At 49.6% G+C, this 11,125-nt stretch overlaps 1 pseudogene; it reads right to left on the bottom strand.

The window, feature by feature from the left end:
* Positions 1-6,920: 6,920 nt before the first annotated feature.
* On the bottom strand, positions 6,921-10,748 carry LOC110294987 (histone H3.3A-like; annotated as a pseudogene).
* Positions 10,749-11,125: the final 377 nt, after the last annotated feature.

Here is an 11,125-nt window from a genome sequence, read left to right as displayed (position 1 = left end):
ACAGCCCAACTGCACTGAACTCTGGAAATGTTTGATCAATGAGAAAGTCAATAAACTGAAGACTTCCCTGGAGGAAATCATTTTCTTTTCTTTTATTTTTTTAAGATGTATTTATTTATTTAATGTATATGCATACACTGTGGGTGTGTTCAGACACAACAGAAGAGGGCGTCAGATCCCATTACAAATGGTTGTGAGCCACCATGTTGTTGCTGGGAATTGAACTTAGGACCTCTGGAAGAGCAGTCAGTACTCTTAACCATTGAGCCATCTCTCCAGCCACCTCTGGAGGAAATCATTAAGCTTTGAACAATCTATAATCCTCTACTGCCCAGTTTCTAGGTCACAGGTCTAGAAATGTCTATTGCAGACAACAGGAAGGTATCTGGTGTCTTTCCCCTGTGGCTCTGTGGCCCTGTGGCTCTGTGGCCCTGTGGCTCTGTGGCTCTGTGGCCTTGTGGCTCTGTGGCTCTAGGGCTCTGGGGCTCTGGGGCTCTGGGACTCTGGGACTCTGGGGCTCTGGCTGTCTCTTTCCCCAGCTGTGCCCCAGGACCTTTGCACCAGCTATTCCCTGCACTTTCCTTTGTATCTCAGTCTGGCTGGCTTCCCTCACACCATCACAACCTTTTTAGAGACACATCTAGGATAGTGCAAGCCCTCCTGAGCCCTCTCCCTGTATTTCAGCCCCTTTCTCAAGCCCTGAGGCAAATGAGTAACAGACTGACCAGCAGAGAAGATGCAAACTGGGGCCTGTCTCACCTTCTAAGTCAGGTTGCAAAGATGCATGTTTGGCTTCCAGCCGGGTGAGACAGTGGTGGCACACTCACTGATTCCAGCTCTCAGGGAGGATAGAGGTGAACAAATCTCTGAGTTGGAGGCCAGCCTGCTCTACAGAGTGAGTTCCAGGACTCTCAGGGCTACAACAGAGAAACCCTGTCTCAAAACACCAAAACCAACTAAAAAAAAAAAAAAAAAGATGGCCTTCCAATACTAGGACAGAGCCGAGCTGAGTTCCTGGGCCCATGGGATTTGTTCCCACAAAAAGTGACCTGGGCCCTAGGCCTGTGGTGCAGATAGCACAGACTAGTGAAGCTGAAGGGGGAGGCTGACCCCACCTGTTCTAACCACCATTAGGACACACCTGGCGGGAGCCTCAGCTTCCGTATTTATTTGCCTACTTGGAGCCACAGTCTCATTCCATAGTCCAAGCTGGCCCTAAACTCAGAGCCATCCTCCTGCTGCTGCTTCTTGAGTTGTGGGAGGATTTCCAAGTAGCACCACTCCTGGCTCAGTTCTTTAAAACACGCTGCTTGCAAGGACGGGCGTGGACAGTGCCCAGCAAGTGCAGGGGGCACAGACTGCATGCATCCTCTGCCTCCACCCACCATGACAGCCAGAGGTTAGGCCAGCTGTGCCCTTTCAGGTCTGAGGTCACCAGACCCCCACAGGGCCTGGAGTTCCCATTTCAGGCTCTGTAGTAGTTAGTTGTCCTGCCTCTGCTTACAGCTCCCTGTGGAACTTCGCCTCTGTCTGCATTTAACTGGATCAGCAGGCACTGCAGGAATAAGCTTGAGGACCGCTTAAAGACCATGGGGAGCCTCCCAGCATGGAGCGGAAAGAAGACCAGAGCTGTGGCCTAGGTCAATGCCATGCAGTGGCCCTCCTTGCCTGTCCTCTCTGGTGGCCTTGGATGCCTCCCTGGAGCTTGGTGAGTGATCAGAGCCTGGGGAAGGTATAGCAAATCAAACACGCAAGACGGACAGGCGAGATGGCTCAGCAGCTAAAGATAAGTGCTGCCTAGCCTAACAACAACGACCCGAGTTCAGTCCTGGAGTCCCGCATGGTAGAAGAACCACTTCTCACAGATTGTCCTCTGACCTCCATACATTATGGAATGAGCCCCTCAGACATTTACAATACATGAGCACACAAAAAATAAAGGTTAAGGTTAATATGAAGAAAGGCAGTTGTCAGAGAAAGAAGGGAAACACTTCCCCCTCTTAGATTCATCTAACAGCATGAGTGAGAAAAGCCCCTATATGTGTAAAAAACAAATAAAAGTGGAGGATGCCTTACACGGATCACACATGCACCTGGGACCCAGCGTTTTGGGGGCTTTTTGCTCAGCTCAGTAGCCCACTCCTGTTCTCAGGAGCTCTCTCTCTCTTCTCTCTCTCTCTCTCTCTCTCTCTCTCTCTCTCTCTCTCTCTCTCTCTCTCTCGTGATACACAGAGATCCACCTGTCTCTGTCTCCTAAGTTCTGGGATTAAAGGTACGTGCTGCCACCACCTTTTTTCTTTTTTCTTTTTTCTTTTTTTTTTTTTAAGATTTATTTATTTTATATGAGTACACTGTAGCTGTCTTTAGACACCCCAAAAGAGGGCATTGGATCCCATTACAGATGGTTGTGAGCCACCATGTGGTTGCTGGGATTTGAACTCGAGACCTCTGAAAGGGCAGTCAGTACTCTTAACCACTGAGCCACCTCTCTAGCTCCCTTTTTTTCTTAATAAACTCTTTATTTTTACTTCTAACCATGAGTCCTTGGTACAATTCATTGCCCTTGGTCACAAAAATCTGGTTATCTCCTTTTTTCTTCTATTTATTTATCTGTTTATTTAGTAGTGAGGTGGAACAGGATGCATGCATGGTGCTGCATATGGAGGTCAGAGGACATCTTGTAGGAGTGGTTCCCTCTCTCCACCCTGTGGGTGCCAGGGATATTTATTAAAACAAAAAAAAAAAAGTTTGGGTATGTGGTATATGTCTTTAATCCCAGCACTCTGGAGGCAGAGCACCCGAATATCTGAGTTCAAGCCCAGCCTGGTCTACATAGTAAGTTCCAGGAATACACAGAGAAACCTGGTCTCAAAACAAAGTAATATTTAGGACAGGCCACCATAGCTTGTCAGGGTTTCTGGAGCTGGGGCAGACAGCTTCAAAAGCAGAAGGTCTCATGTGGGAAACTCAACACTGGAGTAAAGTCCAAGCATAGCTCCTGTTTTGGGAGGAATGTGAGTCCTGACAGAGCCTGTAGGAGTGTTCCACATATGGAATGTTCTGCAGAAGGGACAAAGAAGCTGGCAAGCAAAGCCTGAAATAACCTTAATATCCATGAAGAGGGGATCTAATAAATAAGCCACCTCTGTGGGGTGTGGCTCAGTGGTAGAGCCCCTGCCTAGAATCCCCCAGTGAGGGGCTGGGGGCATGGCTCAGTGGTAGAGCCCCTGCCTAGAATCCCCCAATGAGGGGCTGGGAGTGTGGCTCAGTGGTAGAGCCCCTGCCTAGGATTCCCCAGTGAGGGCCTGGAGGCGTGGCTCAGTGATAGAGCCCCTGCATAGAATCCCCCAGTGAGGGGCTGGGGGCATGGCTCAGTGGTAGAGCCCCTGCCTAGAATCCCCAAGTGAAGGGCTGGGCGTGGCTCAGTGGTAGAGCTCCTGCCTAGAATCCCCTAGTGAGGGGCTGGGAGTGTGGCTCAATGGTAGAGCCCCTGCCTAGAATCCCCCAGTGAGGGGCTGGGAGTGTGGCTCAGTGGTAGAGCCCCTGCCTAGAATCCCCCAGTGAGGGACTGGGGCATGGCTCAGTGGTAGAGTTCCTGCCTAGAATCCCCCAACAAGGACATGGTACAGCCTGTAATCTCCACACAGTTCAAAATAATCCCTGGCTACAAACAGGGAGTCAAAGGCCAGCTCCACCTACTTAAAACTGTCTCAAAAAAAAATAGAGAACTGGCCGGGCGTGGTGGCGCACGCCTTTAATCCCAGCACTCAGGAGGCAGAGGCAGGCGGATTACTGAGTTCGAGGCCAGCCTGGTCTACAAAGTGAGTGCCAGGACAGCCAGGGCTACACAGAGAAACCCTGTCTCGAAAAACCAAAAAAAAAAAAAAAAAAAAAAAAAGAGAGAAAATAAAGTAAATATACTCATTAGGACAACAGTTGCCAGGGTTCCAGGAGGGAGCACCAGTGGACGGACGATGAGGAGCCCCAATGGCTCCTCTGCAGCTCTGAGGCCGGAAGCAGTGCTCCTGACAGTTGCCAAAACCATTGAACTCCACAGCACAAAGGGGCACCTTCACTGTATGCAAATTTTTAAAAACATTAGCCAGGAAGCCAGGGGAGCCGGAATGGAATGCAGCCTGCACAAGGGATGCTAATTGAATTACAAACGTGTGACATCATTCTTGAACAGGGACAGGGTGACAAAGGGGCTGATCTAAGCAATTTGGGACACTATTCTGTCCAAAGACTGTAAGACTGGGGAGGGAACTAACCGTGTACCAACACTGGGTTTGGGCGGGTGTAGGGGTTTTTCTCACAGGAGTATTGTGGCTTGGCAGTTCTAAAACCTATGGTCTAGGATGGAACGAAGAGAAAAATAGATTGGAGATGGGGGGGGGGAGCACTCCACTTCCCATGCCAGAGAAAGAAACAAGGCTCAGACAGATTAACAAGGAATGCTGGGACAACAGGACAGCCGCAGGCAGAGGCTGGACTCCTGCCTTACTCCGTAGGCAGAAATTAATGCAAGCGCCATCAGAACACTGAATAGCCAGGAGTGGCTAAAACTGTTAAATTCTTTGGGGGGAAAATGTGGGATAGAGGGCGAACTTCCTGGGTTTGGATTAAACAATGGCTTGATGAATAGAATCCCAAAAGTCCGGGCAACACAGGAAACACTAGAAGGTGGACCTGATCGCTATTTAAATGGATGGGTCAGGAATTCTAGCAGGAGCATGATGAGGCAGTCCACACGATGGGGAAGGTATTTGGAAGTCAGGTGTAGAAGGGTGCTAGGTGTGATGGTATGTGGCTGAGGTGGCATTTATGGAGAGGCTGAGGCAGGAGGATTTTTGTTGCTGTTTGTTTTGATTTTGGATATAGGGTTTCTCTATGTAGCCCTGGCTGTCCTGGGACTGGCTCTGTAGACCAGGCTGGCCTCGAACTCAGAGATTTCCCTCCCTCCCTCGTGCTTCTGGGAGCTGGGATTAAGGAGTGTTCCACGCCGCCGCCCAGATGAAGCAGAAGGAGTTCCAGGCCAGCTAGGACTAATGAATGGTGAGACCCTATTTCACAAACAAAACAAAAGAATATAAGTAAGAGTTGTATATTGAATGTACAAAGAAGTCGGTAGCAACAGCCAACAGTCTGATTTAGAGATGAGTAAAGAAAAAGGTGGGAGGGGTGTGTGCAGGGAGACACCTGAATGCACTCATCAGTGCACACACAAGAACACACACACAGCACATGCGTGTACACAGCACAGAGTAGCTTTTCTGTCCTAATATATATATTAGGGAGGAGGATAGGAGGGAGGGAGGGAGGGAGGGAGAGGATTGGCTGCTCTGAAACTTGATCAAACTCTCTCAACTCACTCTGCCTCCAAGTGTGGGGATTGGAGTCCGGTACCATTGTGCCTGTCCTTTCTGTTCTATCTTACCACGTGGACGCACTCTGCATGGATGGAGCGATGGCTCAGCAGTTAAGAACACTTGCTGCTCTTGCAGTGGGCCTGAGTTCCGTTCTCACCCCCAACATTCAGAGATTCACTACTTCCTGGAACTCCAGCTCCAAGGGATCTGACACCTTCTTCTGGCCTCTGCAGGTTCCTGGACACACATGGCAGATGTGTGCACACGTGCACGCCCGCGAGTGCACACACACACACACACACATACCAATAAATTTTTAAAAAAATGTTAAGGGGCTGAGGAGATGGCTTAGTGGTTGGGAGCACCAACTGCTCTTCCAGGGGTCCTGAGTTCAGTTCCCAGCAACCACATGGTGGCTAACAACCATCTGTAATAGGATCTGCTGCCCTCTTCTGGTGTGTCTGAAGAGAGCAATGGTGTACTCATATGCATAAAGTAAATAAATAAATCTTTTAAAAAATGTTAAAAGCACACAGTCATTTGAGATGGCAGCTTTTGTACATTGGGATCTGAGGTTGAATGTTGAAATCCAGAGCTCAAGGACATCTGGTGAACCCCTGGGGACACTGGAACAGTCTGTGACATTAACAATAGAATTATTTTAAAAAATATTTTATTTAGCTGGGCTGTGGTGGCACACACCTTTAACACCAGCACTAAGAAGGCAGAGGCAGGTAGATCTCTGAATTCAAGGCCAGCCTGGTCTCCAGAGTGAGTTCCAGGACAGCCAGGGCTATACAGAGAAAACCTGTTTTGAAAAATAAGAATATTTAAAAAATATTTATTTATTTTATGTATGTGAGTACACTGTAGCTGTCTTCAGACACACCAGAAGAGGACATCATATCCCACTACAGATGGTTGTGAGCACCATGTGGTTGCTGGGAATTGAACTCAGGACCTCTGGAAGAGCAGTCAGTACTCTTAACCACTGAGCCATCTCTCCAGCCCCCAAAAGAAATCATATTTATTGCAGGCACTGCCGTCTCCAGGCCTGATAAGTTTGATCCCTAGAACCCACATTGGAAGGAGAGAAATGGGTTCCACACAAGCCACAGCATGTGGATAAAACACATATCTTCATGATTATGTGTGTACACCTGCACATATGTGTGCCCCCATACACACATGGAGAGGCAGAGATGCCAAGGTCCACATATGAGTACACATCTTTTATTTTCTTTTTTTTTCCAGAAAATTTTAACAGATTTATTTATAATTGTTATATAGCTGAACTGCTCAAATGTGTTCACTGAAACATTTTGCTTGCATTAATGCTTTACATCTTGCATTTATATTAACAATTCACACACAAATGAACGTGGAGAAACTGCCAATGCCTGATTCTGTCCCCTGTGTTTCCACTCGCAATCATATACTTAGGTACCTTTGACCTCATGGAAAAAATATCTAGCATTCAGAACTACTGATAACAGGAAAAAGAGAAAAAAAAAACTTTGAGAATGAAATGTTTCCCCTCATAGTGGACTCTTAAGCACGTTCTCCGCGTGTGCGGTGTGCTAGCTGGAGATCTTTTGGCATAATTGTTACACGTTTGGCATGGATAGCACACACGTTGGTATCTTCAAAATGGCCAACCAGATAGGCCTCACTTGCCTCCTGCAAAGCACCAATAGCTGCACTCTGGAAGCGCAGATCTGTTTTGACGTCCTGAGCAATTTGTCGCACCAGATACTAAAAGGGGAGTTTGCGAATCAGAAGATCAGTGGACTTATGATAGCGTCTGACTTCACGGGAGTGCCACAGTACCAGGCCTGTAACGATGAGGTGTCTTCACCCCTCCAGTAGAGGGCGCACTCTTGCGCGCGGCTTATGTAGCCAGCTGTTTCCTGGGTGCTTTACCACCGGCGGATTCGCGGGCTATGGTACTGACACCGCCCTACTTACCCGCTTCTCCTTCGGCTGGAGCTCGGCAATTGAGAGGCAGCGTTGGCAGAGTAAGCATCTTCTTGCTTGCAGTGGGCCAGATGGGTGTCCAGAAGCCAAGACGCAAGCATCCCTACACAGGAGAGAGAGCATAATCACGCCTGGAGTCTGTTCCTTCCCGGAACTGGGATGAAAAGCATCTTTATAAGGCTGGAGTTTGTGGGGAGACGCGGGGCTGTGTAAGAGAGGACACTCCCTGTGGGGCACACTGTAGCAGAGCCAGATGTGGTGTTGTCCCCTGTGCACCTGGATGCTGAGACCAGATCCCTCTTCTGCTGGGCCCCACTGTCCTTTGTCCATCTCATTAGACTGATCACCTGCAGTGGCAGACACCTGCTGGCCGGAGCTGTTTTTTCAGCACCAAAGTGGCCTCCATTTTACCTGCGTATCCAAGGCACGACAGGACCTGAGATCAACCTGGCCCATTTGGCTATCCATAGAGGTCCCCAGGACCCCAATGGACAGGAGCCAGGATGCTGGGGGACCATGAGTGCTCACAGGCAGGAGGGATCTGCTGGAATTAGGAGCCTGGGTATGGCTGAGGCTTCCATGTGCATGCCTGGAACAGAGAGAGGCTGTAGCAGGAGCAAGAACAACAGGAATTGGAGCCTAGGGTGGGGGGGGGTGAGTCATAGCACTTAGGGGGACTGTTCTTGTGTTGGTTGTATTCAGAGGATACTGGGAGTCTGCCCAGGACCCTCTCCTTTGGTATTACCCTGCTTGTGACATTCTAAGCCTTCCCTCTTCTCCCTTAACTCCATGATTGATAGAGATAAGGGATGGGGGGCAGAAAGTCCCAACCAGCACCCCAGATCTCCACAGGAAGCCGTAGAACACTACAGCTACTTGTGATGGTTTGTATATGCTCGGCCCAGGAAGAGGCACTATTTGGAAGTGTGGCCCTGTTGGGGTAGGTGTGTCACCGTGGGTGTGAGCTTTAAGACCCTCATCCTACCTGCATGGAAGCCAGTATTCTGCTAGCAGCCTTCAGATGAAGATGTAGAATTGTCAGTTCCTCCTGCGCCATACCTGCCTGGATGCTGCCATGTCCCTGCCTTGATGGTAACAGACTGAACCTCTGGACCTGTAAGCCAGCCTTGATCATGGTGTCTGTTCACAGCAGTAAAACCCTAACTAAGACACTACTGCTCAAAGAAGCCCAGGGTACCACTGGATGACCCTCAGCAAATGGGACAGGAAGGAATGTGTCTACCAACCTCACACCCATCCAACCACCCACTTCTGCTCAGTGACGTGTTCCTGCAGTCCCTGGTTATGGCTGGTCCATGCAGGGATGCTCCTTTAGAGAGATGGCATCCATGTGGCCTCTCTGAATCACTGTGGGAAAGGGTTGTGTTTGCAGGTAACGGGGGCGGGACTCCTCCAACTGCCTTCTGTGTTTTGGCCCCGTGTTCCTTAGACTCTCATCTCCAGAAAAGACCCAAGAACTATTTTTCAGCTTACTGGAAAAAGAATGTGTTTTGGTTTATGGTTTCCAAACTTCCAGGCCATGTGAAGCTGCTTCTGTGTGTCTGGGTCGTGGTGGGGCAGAGCATCATGGTGGACGGACATGGTGGAGAGGGGCAAGTGGAAGAGAGGGGGAGGATAGAAAGAAAGAGTAGTAATAGGGGCCAGCGAGATGGCTCAGTAGGAAAAGGAGCTTGCCACCCGTCCTGAATATCTGAGTTCAATCCCTGGGACCCAGGTAGTGGAAGGACTCCCTGGCTCCTAAAAGTTATCCTTTTTGATTCAACCATGGATAACAAGCTCCATGCATGCGTGGACTTCCTCAGATAGGAAGGCTCGCACTGTGGCCCTGGCAGGGTCTGTTTTGTCAGAATCACGGCAGCCTGTTTCCTGTACATTCTCAGATATTTCAGTGACTTTAATTGGAAAAATACATATTTTAGAGAGTTTTTTTCTTTGTGTGTGTGTGTGTGTGAGAGAGAGAGAGAGAGAGAGAGAGAAGTTTTGTGTATGAGCACAGGGGCATAAATATCCTGGCCCATGTGACAGTCAGAGGGCAGCCTCAGGTCTCTGAACTTGCCCTTCACCTTGCTTGTGACAGGGTCTCAGGTTTTCTGCTGCACACACAGCAGAATAGGTGGCTTGTAAACTTCTAAGGATTCGCCTATCTCTGTCTCTCTTGTCCCTTCACCCCCATCCACCGGGTGTGTTGGATTATGCATGGAATCACAGCCAATTTTCTGTGGGTGGCTGCTGGGGATTTGAATTCAGTTCTTCAAGTTTGTGCAGCCGGCAGTTACTCACTGAGCCATCTCCTTGGCCCACTTTTCTTTCATTTCGGAGACAGGACCTTTGCTGACATCAGCAGCCTTTGCTGACATCAACAATCATAGGTAGCATGGAATGGCCTTGTATTTCTAAACTTTCTGTCTCGGCTACCGCTCCACGCCGTTGGCGTGGGTCCTCTACCAACTGAGTCCCATCCTAAGCCCCTACTTAAAAAAGATTTATTCATTGTTATTTTATGTGTATGAGTGCTTTGTTTACACCTATGTCTGTGCATTCCTTGTGTGCCCAAAGAGACCAGAGACCAGTGTCAGATCCCCTGAAACTGGAGTTAGAGATGGTTGTGAGCCACCATGTGGATTCTGGGAGCTAAACCCCAGTCTCTGCAACAGCAGCCAGTTTTCTTAACTACTGAGCCTCTCTACAGCTTCCTCTTAACCTGTCCTCTTATAAATGGACAGTTATAAAGAGGTTTTGCAAATATTCTGGGGAGGACACTGAGACCCTCCACTGGGAATGGGTTGCCACTCTGTGTTCTAGCTGAGTTCCTGCCAATCTTGGGGAGAGGTAGGGAGTGGGAAGTGGGCACAGCCAGTGGCCGGATGGAGCAGAATCCAGACCTTGACAGTTCAGGGGAGGCCGGAGGGACCCATTGTGCTCTGGCCAATTGCCTAGAACATCCCGGAACTTGGAAATGGGGGCCACGTCCTCCTGAGAGCACACTAGGCTCTGTCTTTACAGAGGGGCAGAATTAGGGGTGGGGGTGGGGAATCGGCAGGCAGAACCATGATGTGTCAGGAGGTGGAGGGTACACTGACAGTCAGTGACCCAGGCTGGATGCCCCTGTCTGTGTTTGTGCCTTGAAGACCCCTGAAAAGCTGTTCAATTCTTCTCCCTCCAGCCAGCATCTCTGCAGCCAAGAGCCCCTTCCTTCTCTGTGAACTCTGCCATGCTGACAGCCAGCCATTCAGAGCCTGTCATGGGCTCAGGTCCAGCTTAGGAGACAAAGCTGTCCCCAGGGCCACAGCCTGGCTGACCCTGGATGGGTAGTTGGCACTGTTGCTTGGGCAGCCCCTCACCATGGATACTACCACCCACATTCAGCTCAGAGGTGGCCATTGTCTCCCTGCCAGTGTGTGGCAAGCACCCAAGAGCCCAGGCTGGCATTGTCTCAGGCCACGGGATGGAAGGGAGTATTTTCCCACGCACTAGGATCCAGTGGTCCTGAAACAGTGACCTGGTAGATGGGTGTCTTATTTAGGGTCTGTATCCCTGCACAAAACATCATGACCAAGAAGCAAGTTGGGGAGGAAAGGGTTTATTCGGCTTACACTTCCATACTGCTGTTCATCACCAAAGGAAGTCAGGACTGGAACTCAAGCAGGTCAGGAAGCAGGAGCTGATGCAGAGGCCATGGAGGGATGTTACTTACTGGCTTGCTTCCCCTGGCTTGCTTAGCTTGCTCTCTTATAGAACCCAAGACTACCAGCCCAGGG

The sequence above is a fragment of the Mus caroli genome, unplaced genomic scaffold, assembly GCF_978045245.1.
Source record: "Mus caroli unplaced genomic scaffold, Mus_caroli_1 scaffold_4, whole genome shotgun sequence".
Lineage (NCBI taxonomy): Eukaryota > Metazoa > Chordata > Mammalia > Rodentia > Muridae > Mus > Mus caroli.
This window is presented reverse-complemented; position numbering and strand designations above follow the sequence as displayed.